The following is a 16,408-nucleotide window of genomic DNA, read 5'->3' on the forward strand; positions in this document are numbered from 1 at the left end:
GTTTTTATCTCTCCTGTTATTGTGAATGACATCCTTGCTGGATAAAGTATTCTTGGCTGCATATTTTTCTCATTTAACACCCTGATTATATCACATCAGTCCTTACTGGCCTGCCAGGTCTCTGAGGATAGGTCTTCTGCCAGTCTAATGTTTCTACTCTTGTAGGTTACAGATGTCTTGTCCCAAGCTGCTTTCAGGATTTTCTCTTTGTCTCTGAGATTTTCAAGTGTCACTATTATATGTCTAGGTGTTGACCTATTTTTATTGATTTTGAGGGGGGTTCTCTGTGCCTCCTGGACTTGAATGCCTATTTCCTTCTCCAGATTAGGGAAGTTCTCTGCTATAATTTGCTCCAATATACCTTCTGCCTCTCCATCTCTCTCTCTCTCTTCCTCCTCTTCTTCTGGGATCCCAATTATTCTAATATTGTTTTGCTTTATGGTATCACTTATCTCTCAAATTCTCCCCTCATGATCCAGTAGTTGTTTATCTCTCTTTTTCTCAGCTTCCTTATTCTCCATCATTTTGTCTTCTATATCACCAATTCTCTCTTCTGCCTCATTTATTAAAAAGTTGTGAGAATAAAAATAATTCAAAGAATATTCATACACTATTCATCCAGATTCACTTATTGTTAACATTTTACCCCATTTGTTATGAAACCAGATTATGAACCTAGGTTTTTCCATTCCTCAGTTCACTATAACAACAAAAAAAAAATAGTCTAAGGAACACAGTCCATGATGATGATGATGATGATGATGATGATGATATTGATGACACCAGTGATTGCCACTGGGCAGTCAATATCATGTGTCAAGTGTTGTGCTAGATGCTTTACATAGTTTTATGTAATTTGATCCTCACAGCAATCCTTTAAGGGTTTCTAAATGAGTAAGATGAGGTTAAGAGAATGTAAGTACCTTGCCCAAAGTCACAATGGTAATAAGTGGCAGAGCCAGAATTAAAGGGGAGGATACTCAGACTCTAAAGCCATGTTCTTTTCCCTATAACAGCTGAATTACCTCTCAATAAAATAGAAATAGAAGGAAATGTCAATAAAATACATACCTTGAAAGAAAAGTTGATTTCTAATGGTAAGAAGTTTAGTGTATCCAGATGAATAACGTATAATTCAAATGTAAGAAGCACGACTCGTCTTGTTCATATAATTGTGCCAAAAATCTCCATGTTTGTACTTGAGCTTCACAGCAACGCTGTCCAGTAGTTTGTCTTCCAGGCCAATGTATCAAAGAAAGATCTAAAAGCAATATAAAATCACTTTTGCATCATTAAAGGGCTCTCAACTGGCAAAAAAAAAAAAAAAAATTATCCTACCCTGCATGCATATGAGAAGATTACATATTTGCACTCCACATTCCTCTGTAAAAGCTAATCTAAGCTTCATTACTGTCAAGCTTGTGAACATTTACATAAATGATAGGTTTGTTATCACTTATTACTGGATTCAGCAGATTACTTGCAAAATGTGCAAAGACACGATTAAAAAATCTTTGATCTTTTAATCAAAAGAGTAAGATTTAATTCATTTTGGCAAGTGTGATACATATACTTTATTATAATACTATTTTGCATTTGAGATTACCACACTACAATAATTACTCTTCATTAACGAAGGTCTGTTGCTATGTAATTTCACTGTGGCTCTAGGCAATAAGATCCTTTCTAGAGAATTAGTTAAATTTGCTGTGAAGTTATTTTATAAAACAATCATATTCCTTATAAAATATAAATTTTACCATCATGGTATTTGATTCTGTAAAGCTCAAAGACAGAAATATCACTGAGAACTATGTAGATGGGAAGAGTGAACAATCCTCAAACGGAATAAGAAGTAAGATTCAAATTCAAAAGCCTAGTATATTTCTGTCAGTATTGATTTTGTGAAGCCAAAAAAGAAAAAAAATGCGCACATCTAATTGCTGCCCTCCACTAACAATGGAGATAGATGTAGACATAAGTAATTATAACACAAGAAGGATGCACATTAATGTAAGGAAAAAAGAAGTGGCATGCTAATTATTCCTAGAAGGATCCTGGAAGACTTCATGGAAATGGTATAGGAATTCATCTTTGAAGAATGGGTAGGATTAGGAAATAGTGGAGGAAAGGAGAGAGGTAAGTAAGATGTAAAAGGCAGAGTCTGAATGCCAGTCTAAATGTGAATCTATATTCTCAATAAATAGAAAGTACAGGGATTTGAGCTCAAAAGTAATATGATCAGAGCTAAGAGGAATACTCTGAGGGTACCGTGAAAGGGACGGAAGATTAGGAGAAAATTATGGGCCACACAAAGTTATTTCAGTGATTGACCAATTGCCCAGAGAGTTGTCACAGGCTTCTCCGGGCAGCTACCATGTTTTTCATAACTATGTTCTCCAAACTACACGTATTTAGCAAGTATGCTGCTGAGTGCATAGATGCAAGGGAATGAGTTCTTGTCTATGGCTATGGTGGTGGGAATGAAGTGAAAGAGACACTAAAATTGAGGAGGTGGCATTGCAAAGAGATGTCAGCTGGTTAGACGTAGATGCTCAGGGAGACAGAGGAATAAAGTCATCACTCAGCTTCCCCCAGTAAAACTTTACTGAGCACTTATCATGTGCCAGAAGTGTGGGAGATGTTAACTATACAAATATGAATTAATGTCTGGTCTTTACTATCAAAGAAATAGGGATAAAAGTTAAGGAAATAGATAATAATATAGATAAATAATATAATATGCAATAATACATGTGTATATACATATACATGCAATAATGCGTGTGGAAAGTTCACAAATAATAAAGAAAGAAGGAATCTATTTTGTCTAGGGAAAGTGAGGGAAGACTCCATTGAGCAAAAGATGGTACAGTAGGACTTTGAAGAATAAATAGGAGTTTTCAAGGAAAGCAGGTGCAGCGGGCCATCTTACAGGGAGGAATTAACATTTGAAAGTATGTGGAGCTCTTAGAAACCTTCGTGTGTGTGTGTGTGTGTGTGTGTGTGTGTGTGTGTGTGTGTATGTGTGAGTCTTTTGGGACTACAAAAGCATAAATTGCAAGAGAGAAGAACTGGGAGTTAAAAGGAAATGAGAATGAGGACAGAGAGATAAGTAGGTGATAAAAAGGCTCTGCATTGCAAGCTAAAGAGTATGAACTTTATTCTGTGTGTGGATGGGAGTCAGTGATGGTCTTTAAGCTGCATAGTAACTGGTAGATCTATCTACCCTTTAGGAGAAGCAGGTTCATGAAAGCCTGGTGAATACATGGGTCACACGGGAGGTGAGAGCGGGTGAGGAGAGAATGGTAATAGTAAAAAGACTGTTGCAACAGGTCAGACAAAAGAGAACAAAATCCTACTAAGACAACAATAAAAGAGAAAAACTAGATAGAGTAAACTCAATATATATTCGTTGATAAAATTGCACAAGCTCAGTGACATGGGAGGTGAAACAGCCAAGTCCCAGGTGTTTTGATTGAACTATTCAAGTTGAGAGCTGGGCCACCCAATGAAGATTCCGTCTAGGATAGGCAGATTCTGAAGCATCGTGGCATACCCAGAGGTAAGGTTTCTAATGGACAGTAAAATTTACGTCCACAACTTGGGAGAAATGTTAGCACTAGCATTCCCATTTCACACGTGAATGAATGGTGACATTATTAATCAAGATATGGAAACAGGCAGGGATACACAACATCCTATAATCTAGAGTACAAATTATAATTTTGGGCTTTTGATGGTTGATTTTGACTAGCTGGTGGGATAACCATGTGAATATGTCCATAAGGAGTATAGAAGTCTGGTACTTCCATGCAATGGAATACTATGCAGCCATTTAAAAGATTAGCTAGTTCCATAAACATCAATGAGGAAAGATATTCATGATTTGTTATTAAGAAAAAATACCAGTTGTAGAACCATATGTAACATGATCCAACTTTTATAACAAAAAATATATATGTAAATACATATATGTGTAAATATATTACTATATTAATATATATGTAAATATAAACACACACACATATATATACAGAATAAATGTATGGGAGAAGGGAAAGACAGCTAATCTTTTACTGGATAGTCTACTGTATTCTTTATACTGTTACATTGGACATTCATTATATTTTTTTAAAGTTCTTTTTAGGGTTAAAAAAACTGTAGGAAAGGGGCGCCTGGGTGGCGCAGTCATTAAGCGTCTGCCTTCGGCTCAGGGCATAATCCCAGAGTCCTGGGACTGAGCCTGGCATCGGGCTTCTGCGCTGGGAGCCTGCTTCTTCCTCTCCCACTCCCCCTGCTTGTGTTCCCTCTCTCGCTGGCTGTCTCTCTCTCTCTCTGTCAAATAAATAAATAAAATCTTTAAAAAAAAAACTGTAGGGGAAAAAACTGTAGAATAAAATAAGTTTTCAAGTTAGAGTATAGAGGGAGGAAAGAAAAGGGCCAAAAGACAGGAACCTGAGAAACGCACAAAGCACAAATACAATTTTAGAGTCAGGGAGGAAGAGGATGGAAAGATAATCTGAGAGTTAAAGTTAGAAGAGGTTGTTGGTGTTAAAGACTTCGAAAAAAGTGGATCGAAAGATGACCTGAGAGCGGCAGATGGGGCTGGGGGATTGGCCAGTTCTGATGAAGCAGTTTTTTGACGTAAGGGTCGGATTGCATTTGGTAAAGCATGAGATTAAACAGGGGATGTGAAGAAGCAGCACGGTTAGTTACCAGAGAAAGCGTGTCAGGCAAAGGAAAACTGGAGCATGTTTGAATTCAAAGACTGGGGAACCAGTGTTCTGATAAAGGCTGGAAACACAAAAGGAAGAGGGAGTAACTGAGCTATTTCATCAGATATATTTACATTTCTTTTAAAAAGGAATGAATACTGGGGCTCTTGGATGGCTCATTTGGTTAAGCATCTGCCTTCGGCTCAGGTCATGATCCCAGGATCCTGGGATGAAGCCCTGCGTCTGGCTCCCTCCTCAGCAGGAAGTCTGCTTCTCCCTCTGCTCTCCACCGCCACCTCCCCCCCCCCCCCCCCCCCCCCGCCGGCTCATGCGTGCGCACTCTCTCTCTCACTTTCTCTCTTTCTCAAATAAACAAAATTTTTTAAAAAATGATAAAAAATAAAAATAAAAAAGAATGAATACTGTATGAACTTTTATATTTGATTTCAAAACCAAGTATGCTTTTGTTTACATTTATATGTGACTACAAAGAATCACACCGGGGGCTGTTAGAACTAATTTTTAATTCCCAACTTTGCCATTTTTCAGACAAAAACAGGAACCGGAAAGAAGCGGCTGGGCAGGCTGTCTGTAGTGTGACGCACGCTGCTGGCGCAGAAACCTAGAGTAGATGTTGCCTTGGTTCTCATGAAATGCAGTCTTCTAACGTTGGATCAAACAAACTTAATTGTTCAAAGTGACAGTAAGTGTTACAATAAACCACAACAACTAAATCCGTTGGCAGTAATAGAACTCCACCCAAAGGTTGTTTCGAAAATACACTTTGTGAACGCTGCCTATTGCATGTTTCATAGACCTCTCCGGTATAGGAGTTAGACTATTTTTCTGCAAGCTGTTCATATCTTGACTTCACATACACAGACACACACGAGAACAATGAAAACAGCTCCTTAAACATATATTTGTTTGGGGATTATGCAAGACAAATTTTAGTCTTCAGACAGTTTCCTTCCTTCAGAAACTTATCAACATTGGCATATGGTTAGAAAAGGCATGCTAATTTTAAATTTTAAATGCTGACAGCCTGAAAAAGGGAAAATCTGTAAGGTATACCTCTTAGGTGAGATGAGAAAGCAGGAAAGCAAAAAAACTGCATTCTAAATCTAACTATGCATGATTTTAAGATTATCTGTGAAGCTAAGATTATTTACCATTTGGGACGATACATAATGCTGGGAGGAGGTTGACTATACTTCAGACAAAGCTGTTCTATCAAATTTTCTCCCCCAAATAAATCAGCCTTCCTAAACTTGAATTAAAATAAAATAAGATAAAAACTAAAATTCCCGATGAACATCTTCTGTGGTAGTGTCACCTGTGGCTGGAGTTTAGAGGGTATAATTGTATAAAGAAATAAGAAAACAAAGAAAGAAAGAAGGTTGGAAAAGTGGGGCAGGTTATGGAAAGCCTTGCATGAAATATTTAGAACATTTTTGGATTCTGTCAGGCACTAGATGTCACCTTAAAATTGCATACCCTCTCCTCTGTTACCGTTAGACCTGTGCACATTTATTTTGACATATTTATTTTTTAAAGTTTTATTTACTTATTTTTAAGTAATCTCCACACCCAATTTAGGGCTCAAACTCATGACCCTGAGATCAAGAGTCACATTCTCGTCCAACTGAGCCAGCCAGACACCCCTTTATTTTGACACATTTGCTCTGTATTTTATAATTATCATTCATAGAACTCTCTCTCCTTCCCAGATTATGAGCAATCTGAAGAGCAGGGAAAATATCTTCGTTCTAAAATCTTTTTATCCCAGAGCCTAGCGTAGTGATCAAACTCAGTAGGTGCCCAAAGAAATAAATGAACAGAAGGATGCGTGCATGAGCGCACATGTGTGGTACGTGTACACAGGGCTGTGAAAATTAGGCTTTACGACAAACAGATGTTTCCAGATTAAATTGTCAGGTTTGTACTCTGGACTTTCTCCCATGACTCTACTTTTCTTTTCTTTTTTTTTTCCTTGAAATTAGGCTGATAGTCATTGTGGCATTGCCTAAAATATCCCTTTCTATCCTCAGGCCTGACCCCAAAAGCAATGTGGATTATGAGGGTCAACCAACACTGAGGCATGGTCCACGGGTCAAAGGCCAATGCAGGGGTACAGTCACTTGGAATAGCAGAGAGAAAATAGAATAAACTCCACGTAAAGAGATTTACAACAGAATGGAGCCAAATAGTTGTTAGGTTTTTCAGCAAGTCCTGGGCTAGAAATGGAAACTGCCTTAGTTTGTATTCTAGGTAAATGTAATAAGGTAACAAGAATTGCGGATAACAAGAGAGAAGATGGCCCAGCACTTAGGATGTGATGAAGGCTGCTTTCCAAAATTTCTCCCCTGTGGGTACAGCCAGGTAGCTGGGGTTACAGGCATGACAAGGCCAGGATTCCCAGGCACCCTCTCGGCTTGGTATCCAGAGTTTGCTACGGTCTCATCTTCCTCTATGCGTCTCATTCAGTGAAGCATGCCTCACCTGTTACCATTGTGTTCATTTGGTCGGCCCTGGTGTAGCCGGCACTAAACGAACGCACTAAGTGAGAACACACAACCGTGAATGAGCCACAGTCACGGCACTCAAGGAGCTCCCAGTTCAAAAGGAAAAATAGACATATGAACAAATCGAGACAGTAGGTAAATAGTCTAGGGAAAAACGTCCAAGTGCTACGGAAGCGCAGGGGAAATGCCCGGGTCCACCTGAGGATGGTGACAGTCGGGATGGCAAAGTCTTCAGGAAAAATTTGAGTTTGGTTTGGGATCTACTGAGCTTGAGTTAGTAGGTCCAAAATTAAACCAATGGACATGGAAAACCATAGTGAGAGGCCAATAGGTAGTTGAAAATATGGTTGGGTCATGGCCCTAATGAAACTTCCCTCTGCTTCTGCCAAGATGGCAGATGCATTCTTGGCTTTTGATTCTGACAAGCCCATGTCACACATGACTTATTCACAAATGATCATTATATATTTCACTCTTCAATGAGAATATGCACCTTTTTTTTTTTTCTTGTTTAATGCCTATGTCAAAATAAGAGTGTTTGGCTAGAGGAAAGGTAAAGTCCCTTCTAACGTTCAGATCTCTGTGTCTGGGTAAAATCTGTGCCTTTAAACAAAATTCTAAAAACAAGAAAAAGTGAAAACACTCATTTCTGCTTTTCCCTGTACAAATGCAAAAGACATTTTTGTTTTTGGCTTCCCAGTATTAGTACCTCCAGTTTCCTTCTGGGGAATTAACTGTGTGTAGGGTTAATGAGAGAATTAAGACTTGTGCAGTGTTGCACGTGAGCTAGGTTAATCAGAGGTTTTCTCCTGGGCAATGCAAGGACAGGGGACAGTGGCAGTATGGTGGTGGCACCTTGTGTAGGCCATCCACTGAGGAAGCAGGGACTGTGGGACTGCATCTGGCTTTTTGACTCTAGTGACCTTTTGGTTCCTGCCTGTTTCCAAGCCTCCTGTGTTCAGTGTCCTCTTTGTTCTGTGAGCCTGATGCCCTCTCAATAAATTCTCTTTGCCTCAATTAGCCAATTAGTCTCTACCACTCTTGATAAGAAACCTGGCTGAACATCAGAATAGATTAAGTCATTTGACCAAAAAGAGATACTGGATATTTATTTCCTAATTAAGTCTCTAATTGAAATAAAGTAAAGATTAGTATTAAAGGCTTTGCATGTAGCCCAGAATCAGAAAACTTTAGTGGCCTATCATTAATTCATGACTCAACATTTTCCTTCCTGTCTGTCTAGTTATATGGTCCTTATAGAAAGTTCACCATAGATAGGATTTTTTCTAGTAAAAGTTGACTGTGGAGTAATTTTAGTAATTTTTATTTTTCATTTGGTTTTAAATTATAAAAGACTTATTTTCTGAAGGTAAGTATCTGACTAGGAAAGGGATATTATTCTTACTAATTTGGTAACATTTAATGAGTGGTTATTGCATACAAAGCAATGTGCTAGATGTTGAAAGGGTATGCTCTTTCACCATTTTGTATTTTTAAAAAATATTTTATTTATTTATTTATTTGAGAGAGAGAGAGAGTGCAGGGGTGAGGAGGAGGGAGAGGAGAGGGAGAATCTCAAGTAGCCTCTGTGCTGAGCGCAGAGCCGAACGAGGGGCTCCATCTTATGACCCTGAGAGCACGACCTAAGCTGAAATCAAGAGTGGACACTTAACAACTGAGCCACCCAGGTGCCCTTCACCATTTTGTATTTTAAAGCATTCAGCATACTGATGCTTATATAGTAAGTTCCTTCTATTCTCATGGGTAGGAGCTGAGATGGTGGCCAACAATGAGACCATCTCAGGTACAGTGGCCAGGGAAGGCCTCCCCAAGGTTGGGACTGATACGCTTACACCCAGAGGCTGAGAAGAGGCTGCTGTACAAAGTGTGGAGAAGCATATCCTGGTTTCATCAGTTACAAATTGTGCCTTTGGGGACCTTGTTTAACCTTTCTGTGTCCTTGTTTCCTCGTCTGTAAAATGTGGAGGATGATAGTACCTATTCCATCCTGCTGTTGTGAAGATTAAATACGGAGGGCGCTTAGAACAGTGCCTGGCACATAGCAAGAGAAAATAAACTCTAGTCATTCTTACTATTCAAAAAGAGGGACCAGAGGTACCTGGGTGGCACAGCGGTTAAGCGCCTGCCTTCGGCTCAGGGCGTGATCCCGGCGTTATGGGATCGAGGCCCACATCAGGCTCCTCCGCTATGAGCCTGCTTCTTCCTCTCCCACTCCCCGTGCTTGTGTTCCCTCTCTCGCTGGCTGTCTCTATCTCTGTCAAATAAATAAATAAAATCTTTAAAAAAAAAAAAAAAAGAGGGACCAGCAGGTGCTAAAGCCTGAGGCAGTTAAGACCTTTGGCAAATGAATTAAACTGAAATAAGATTCTAGTGGCTAGAACAGAGTGGGTGGAGGCCAGTGGCATGAGATGAGGCTGAAAACAGAGACAGAAGAGATCATGCAGGGCTTTGCAGTTCATAGTACAGAGTTTGGCAGGTTTTGTTGTTGTTGTTGTTTCTGAGTGACATGGGAAGCCACTGAAGAAGTTAAGCAGGAGACTGATGTTACTGGATTTATATTTAAAGATGATCACTTCATCTGCTATGTGGAGAACAGATTGACCAGCCAGGAGGGTGTTGTACTGTAGTAGGGGTGGGAGAGGGTGATGGCCCACACTGAGGGGGAAGGCGTGGAGAAGAAGAGAAGAGAGTGGTTTCAAGATATATTTTGGAGATAGACTTAGCAGTATTCATGAATGAATTGAGTTTGAGAAAACCGAAAAAAAGAAGGAAGATCAGAACAGGGCTGCCACATGCGGTTGTGAGGGATGTTCACTGCATAAGAGCGCCTAGCTGTCAAGGGCATGTGGAGCTGAAATCCAGTATGTATTTAGCTCACAAAGTCCCATGCCCTGCCACATGCTACATGCATGTGCGAGGGGTGCATTTTTCTGATTTCTACAAAGACTAGAAGCAGTCCTACCCTTTAATTCTGGCTTGGGTAACTAGGTAAATGGTGTTGCCACTGACAGAAATGAGGGCACTAGGATGGAGGTGAGACACATTTTAGAGGAAGAAAGTCAAGGGTTTGGGCCCTGTTAACATCGAGAGGACTCTGAAATACCTACATAGAGATTTCAGATTGGTAGTTGGTTGCCTAATACTGATTTTCTACTCATCGGCCTTGTTTTTTCCAATCATTTATCTGTAGGTGCTTTTGAAGTTTCACTCAACACAAACACTATTTACAAACAATGGCAATTTTATTAATTCCTCTCTAATCCTTACTGACCCTGCTCAGACCTCCAGAACAAGGTTGAATATAAGGGGTGATGGTGGTCATCCTTGCCTTATTCCAGATCTCAGAGATAAAGCTTTTAGTGAATCTCCATTAAGTATAATTGCTAATTGTTTCTTCATAGAGATCCTTATCAGATTAATGACGTTCCTTTCTATCCCTAGTTAGCTAAGATTTTTTTAACCATAAAATAATAAATTTATCAAATGCTTTTTCTGCATCTGTTGAGATAACCATGTTTTCTCTCATAATTTTTCTTTCTTCCTCATAATTATCATTTCCCATGATACCACTGGATTTTGGTAATACAGTTATGTTGGCCTCATGAAACAAGTAGCTCACTTTCTAGTCTTTGGAACAGTTTCTGTTGGGATAGATCCACCTTTTCCTTACATTTTTGATAGCATACATTGGTAAAGTTATCTGGACCTGGGCTTTTCTTTGTGGAAGGGATTTTGAATATGGATTCATTTTCTGTGAGACTTATGACTCCAGATTTTTCTACTTTTCTCTCTTTACTTTTAGTAAATTGTGTTTTCCTAGGAATTTGTTCATTCCATCTAAATTTTCAAGTTTATTGCTGAAGGTGTTTAATAATATTAGTGATAGTCTTTTCTTATCTCTTTAGAAACTCCATTGTTATTTATGTCTTCTTTTTTTCTTGGCCAGTCTAGTCAGAAGCTTATCCTACAGAAACAACTTTGGGGAGTGACTGATAATAGTGCAGGGTTTCCTTCCGGGGTGATGATAGTGTTTTGAAATTAAATACTGGTGATGGTTGTACAACTCTGTGAATTTACTAAAACCCACCAAACTGTACTTGTTAAAAGGATGAATTGTATGTATATGCACTATATATAATAAAGTTACTTAAAAAAAAAAATATATATATATATAAACAAAATAACATGACCTGTATAACCTGTACAAATATCAGTGAAGTTTATAATATTAGCCTACATTAAGGCTTCCAGGATTATTGCTTATCTTAGTTTTTGTACACTGTTAGGTTGTTTATAGCACATAGTCGTTGACAAATTAACCATGTGAACAGTATTGCCCAGAAGGTAAGAATCATTAATATATGACTTCTTTAAAATCTTCAAATTTTATGGGTGCCTAGGAAGGCTCAGTCGGTTAAGCAACTGCCTTTGGCGCAGGTCATGATCCCACAATTGAGGGGGGAGTCTGCTTCTCCCTTTGCCCTCTCCCTCTGCCCTTCCTCCCAATTGTGCTCTCTCTCTAATAAATAAATAAAATCTTTTTTAAAAATCTGCAAATTTTAAATAATAACCATAGTCTCCAGAGAACTCTGGTACATGTTCTGACCATAGAGACCAAACCAACCTAAGGAAAGTAGGTCAGAGAACACAATCCAATTCAAACTTGGCACAAGATGATGTAATGTTTTTTTCTTCACATAATCATGATGTTCTAATCATTCTATGATTCTGACCTTTAAGTCAGTGGGTAGTCTATTATTACTTGTGGCTGCTGAATCCAGAGTCAACATTTTGGAAGCTAAAGAATGCCCATCTTCTTTCAAAATCTTTTGGCTTACTGCAAGCTGAGCCCAGCTAAAAACTTTTGCCAGACTTTAGTTATTTCATGCACATGAACTAAACAACAAACAGAACACAATTAGCAGAGGATGAAAAAATAGAGAATACATTTATTTTCTAATATATTAAAGATGTTAAAATCACATTAAATACATTAAAGCCCTTAAAAAGAAATTACCATGAAGCACATTATAGTCTTAAGAAATTATAAATCAAATTTTCCTATTTCTCAAAGTGTGTTATTCTATTTTCTATAGATAATAGACAAAAATTTTTAATAAAATAGGAAAAATTAAATTTTAGAAATTTAAGTAACGGAATATACTCTATCTACAGGCTACTGATAAGACATATTCCCTGCTTCTAAAAGATATATAACCCATAAATTTAAAAGGAAAAGGAAAGAAAATTGTCTATGGTTCTAACTCAATACCTCTTGCAAAAGTGTGTGTGTGTGTATGTGTGTGTGTGTGTGTGTCCTTTTTGTTTTTTGTTTTTGTAAGAATAGAGTGAAGCAGTTTCCTCTCCAAAAAGAGTAATTATTCATTTATATTAGTACTATATAAAGTGTACGTTATTTTTTAAAAAATTGTTAGTTTTTCTAGGGTCTTTATCACCCCTCTATCATGTCCAAATTTTTTTTCTTAACCAGATAATTCCAGAAACAGAAAATACAAAGAGATGTTTAGAGGTACATATTAGAACACTTAAGAAAAATGATTTGAAGTCTTGACTCTTAACTCTAAACTAATATAATTGTCCCTTTACTGAGGAATATATAGTTTCTATATAGTGATTTATTCGGTATAGTAATAAATTCCCTCTGTCTATGAGAATGGGAAGAATTAAGTGCAAATGACTTAGTATGCAGGTGTATATCGAGGAAGGGAAACAAAAATGACAAATACAATTTTAGATTCAGTAATCTGTGTTCCTTAAATAACCTTTGCTGTGAAAGGTTAAAATACTGTGAGAAAATGGAAGTGTGAAAAAATGGTTTATTAAATATTCATTTTTGAACTTCAAGGCATTTATGCCTTCATGTATTCAATGATGCATAAGAAACTTTAAAATCATACCCAAAAGAAAATCCTTATGACTCATAACAGACAAAAAATTTATACATGTTTTATAAAGAATTCCTGCAAAGCAATAAAGAAATATAAATCAATAGAATAATGGCTTTTGGGAATGAACAATTTACCAAAGAAGTACAAATACATAATAAACATATGAAAAGATGTTGAGCTTCATCAGCTAAAACATATAAGTTAAAATAAATAATTTTTTTCTACTCAAATTAGAAAAATGTAAAAGATTGATATCAGCCAACTGCTAGACAGGTGTGGGGTGTGGAGAAATGAGCTCTCTTTTATATTGTTGGTGGAAGTATAAATTTGTATAAACTTTTGGAGGATAATGTAGTTTTCCTATTAAAATCTGAAAATTACATATCCTATTACCTAGTAATACCACTTCTAGGAATTCATCCTATGGACAATGGTTACATGATAATGTAAAAATAAAATAGAGGATGGTCATTACAGTGTTATCAGCAACAGCAGAAATTTAGGAAAAACTTAAATATCTACTGATAAATGAAAAAATAAAGGTATAGACATAAAATCATTGCACCCATTAAAAAAAAGAACTGACAGACAGGATTTCCAATGTATTGGCAATGTTCTTTTTCTAAACCCAAGTAGTAGATGTAGGGATGTGCACTGTGCATATATTTATACACATATATATTTGGATATGTTTTTACATGTGTCTGAATTTTCACAAAAAAATGAAAAGCAATGAATGAGGATAAAACTATACGAATTAATCTAGTAAAAATATATATAATATATCAAAAAAAAAAATACTAGGCCATAAACAGTTCAGAGAAGGTAGACACTGTTGAGATATGAAATGAAGGAATTTGGATGTGTAATGTGGAACTGAAATTTGGTTTGCAAGGGAGTGAAAGAATCACGGAGTCATAAAAGAGGGTATTTTACTTTTGTTTTTGACAAATAAAATAAATATAATTATGATGCTATTTTACCTACTTTCTTGGGACTGTTGGAAAATCACTAAAATTATGGAAGTACATTTCGAAAAAGTATCTCGCACTCCTCAGTAGGGAAGGTTGCTAGTCTTTTAAAACTAATCATGTGCTAATGTTTGAAAAAACTGTTCTTCCTTTTCTTTAATCCAAGCCAATTAAATGATGAGAAACCCTTCCTTTGTAATCCTTTTATGCATTAATTACTAGTAATTAATTACTGCTTCTTTGACTTTAGTTAGACAAACCCAAACAAATGCATAGATAGTTGATTCCTAGTTATCATATATACATTCTACTAACAAGAAATGTAAAAGTCATTGGTCCAAGTTATTCAGTAACAATCAGGGCTTCTAACTTTCATTTCAAAGCTTCACCATACTCTGGTTCTCTTGGCATGGAAATATGAAAGCAAAAACACCAAGAATCTGGACTCTCAAGTGAATAGTGGGATGTGGAAAAAGAGCAGGGGACTACAGTGAGTCAATTCCCAATTCCTTAAAATGCAAATATCTGTACCGGGAAAGATCATCTAAGTAAAATACTTCATGCTGTAGAAGAGGAAAGGAAGTTGCATGGGAATTAGCTATTCAGGAAAGGTCAAGTTAGAGACAACTTTAATGATGGAACTGCAAGGAAGTGGTTTAAGAATATTTCCTTTAAAAAAAAGTCAGAGCAACTACTTTTATTATCTTTAATGAGCTCCTTGGGCCTTATCTAATGTTTTCCCAGAAATCCTCTTGTAAATACTCAAATTTACAGAGGTTCTTAAAGAACTCCCACTCTTCCCACTATATGGGGGAACAAAGAGTCTGTCATATTGCAGGGAGGGGAGGACAGGGCAGTGGGTAGGTACTAGTGCCAACAGACTGAGCGCTTGTCTCAAAATAAATGCCTGGAAAAAATCCAAACTTTCAGTCATCAATATTCCGTCCCTATTCCACACAAGCAAAAAGGAACAAAATACACAGTAAGAAAAGCAGACAAATTAAAAGAGAAGCTATCAGAGACTCCCCAAAATGGTTTGTTTTTAAAGTGGGTTGGAGAAAAAGGTCAAGGTCAGTATATCTTTCTATACTGATTGTCCTTCTGATTAAGGCTACAGCAAAAGCAATATGGAGCAGTAATCAAAACAATCACAAAGGCAGTGGAAGAGAATATTGTTTACTAAGTCTGTCCATATTTGGGTCCCTCAGGAAACTGAATAATACTGAAATTTGAGCACTGGGGCATGACCACAAATGCAAATTGCATACTAAAATTTCCAGCTTGAAATTTTCAAAATTAGTTTTTTGAAATTAATTAATTCAATTAATTTTTAATTAAATTAGAACACTCAAATCAGCAATTGGGCTTTTTTCTCTGCATGTGAATTTTTCAATTAGGTTTATACCATTTCAGTCAATGAATGGACAGCTTGATTTTTTTGAGGATTGGAAATAATACATTATTACCCAGTAGCTAGGTCAAGAGTATAGGTAACAGTACTATTGTTTCCTTGAACCCAGCGTGTTTTAAGCTGGGTATAGTCTTTGTCTACTCTTCCTTCCAATATCTCCTCCTTTCCAGAGGGAGAGAGAAACATTACCTTATCTATAAACAATAAAGTCTTCTTTGGTGCTCATGCCCTTCTCTCACTTGTACAGATGAGTATGTGTCTACAATGGAATAGGAAAAACAATTTATCAAACTTGATTAATAAAATGTAAGATAATATACTTCACGATGAGGCTTAAAAAGGTTGGTGAACAATACAATAAAAAGCATAAAGAATACGAACCCAGGAAACTAGTCCGCTGTCTAGTTTTATTACCATGTATGGATGACACTATCTTAGCCTTAGTTTTGTCATTTATGAACCTACTTTAAGAGTGGTTGTGAGAAACTAGATGAGATTAAATCTTAAATACTGAACTGTATAGAAAAGCAGGCTATTATTATTCTATCTTACTACTCGTCATTTAGCATGTAAATGCAGTCTCATGAAAAGTGCTGACCTAGAACCTAAATTGAAACTACACTGACCCTTTTTATCTATAAATAGGGAGTAATGCCAGATATAGTTTCTTTGGTAAAATGCTATTGGTAGGGTCTAGTTATTTGTGGCAAGTAAGCTTACAGGGACTCTCTTCAAAATTTCAGATTCATTATCTGTATTGGCTAAAATTCGGTGTGGCATCCAATGACAGAAACAATAGCTTAATAAAGATGAAATCTTATTTTTGTCTCATAGAAATGTCCAGGAAGCAGTT

The 16,408-nt window shown here is 37.0% G+C and overlaps 1 long non-coding RNA gene across 7 annotated transcripts in view; it reads right to left on the bottom strand.

Annotated features, from left to right (window-relative positions):
• LOC113254340 (uncharacterized) overlaps positions 1–16,408 on the bottom strand; it is a 173,278-nt gene that overhangs the window by 86,491 nt on the left and 70,379 nt on the right. For all 7 annotated transcript variants that reach the window (XR_006409382.3, XR_003315736.4, XR_003315740.4 and 4 more), the window contains exon 2: positions 1,072–1,261. This is a non-coding gene — a long non-coding RNA (uncharacterized LOC113254340). The remainder of the gene's footprint in view (positions 1–1,071; positions 1,262–16,408) is intronic.

This window comes from Ursus arctos, unplaced genomic scaffold (genome assembly GCF_023065955.2).
Source record: "Ursus arctos isolate Adak ecotype North America unplaced genomic scaffold, UrsArc2.0 scaffold_12, whole genome shotgun sequence".
Lineage (NCBI taxonomy): Eukaryota > Metazoa > Chordata > Mammalia > Carnivora > Ursidae > Ursus > Ursus arctos.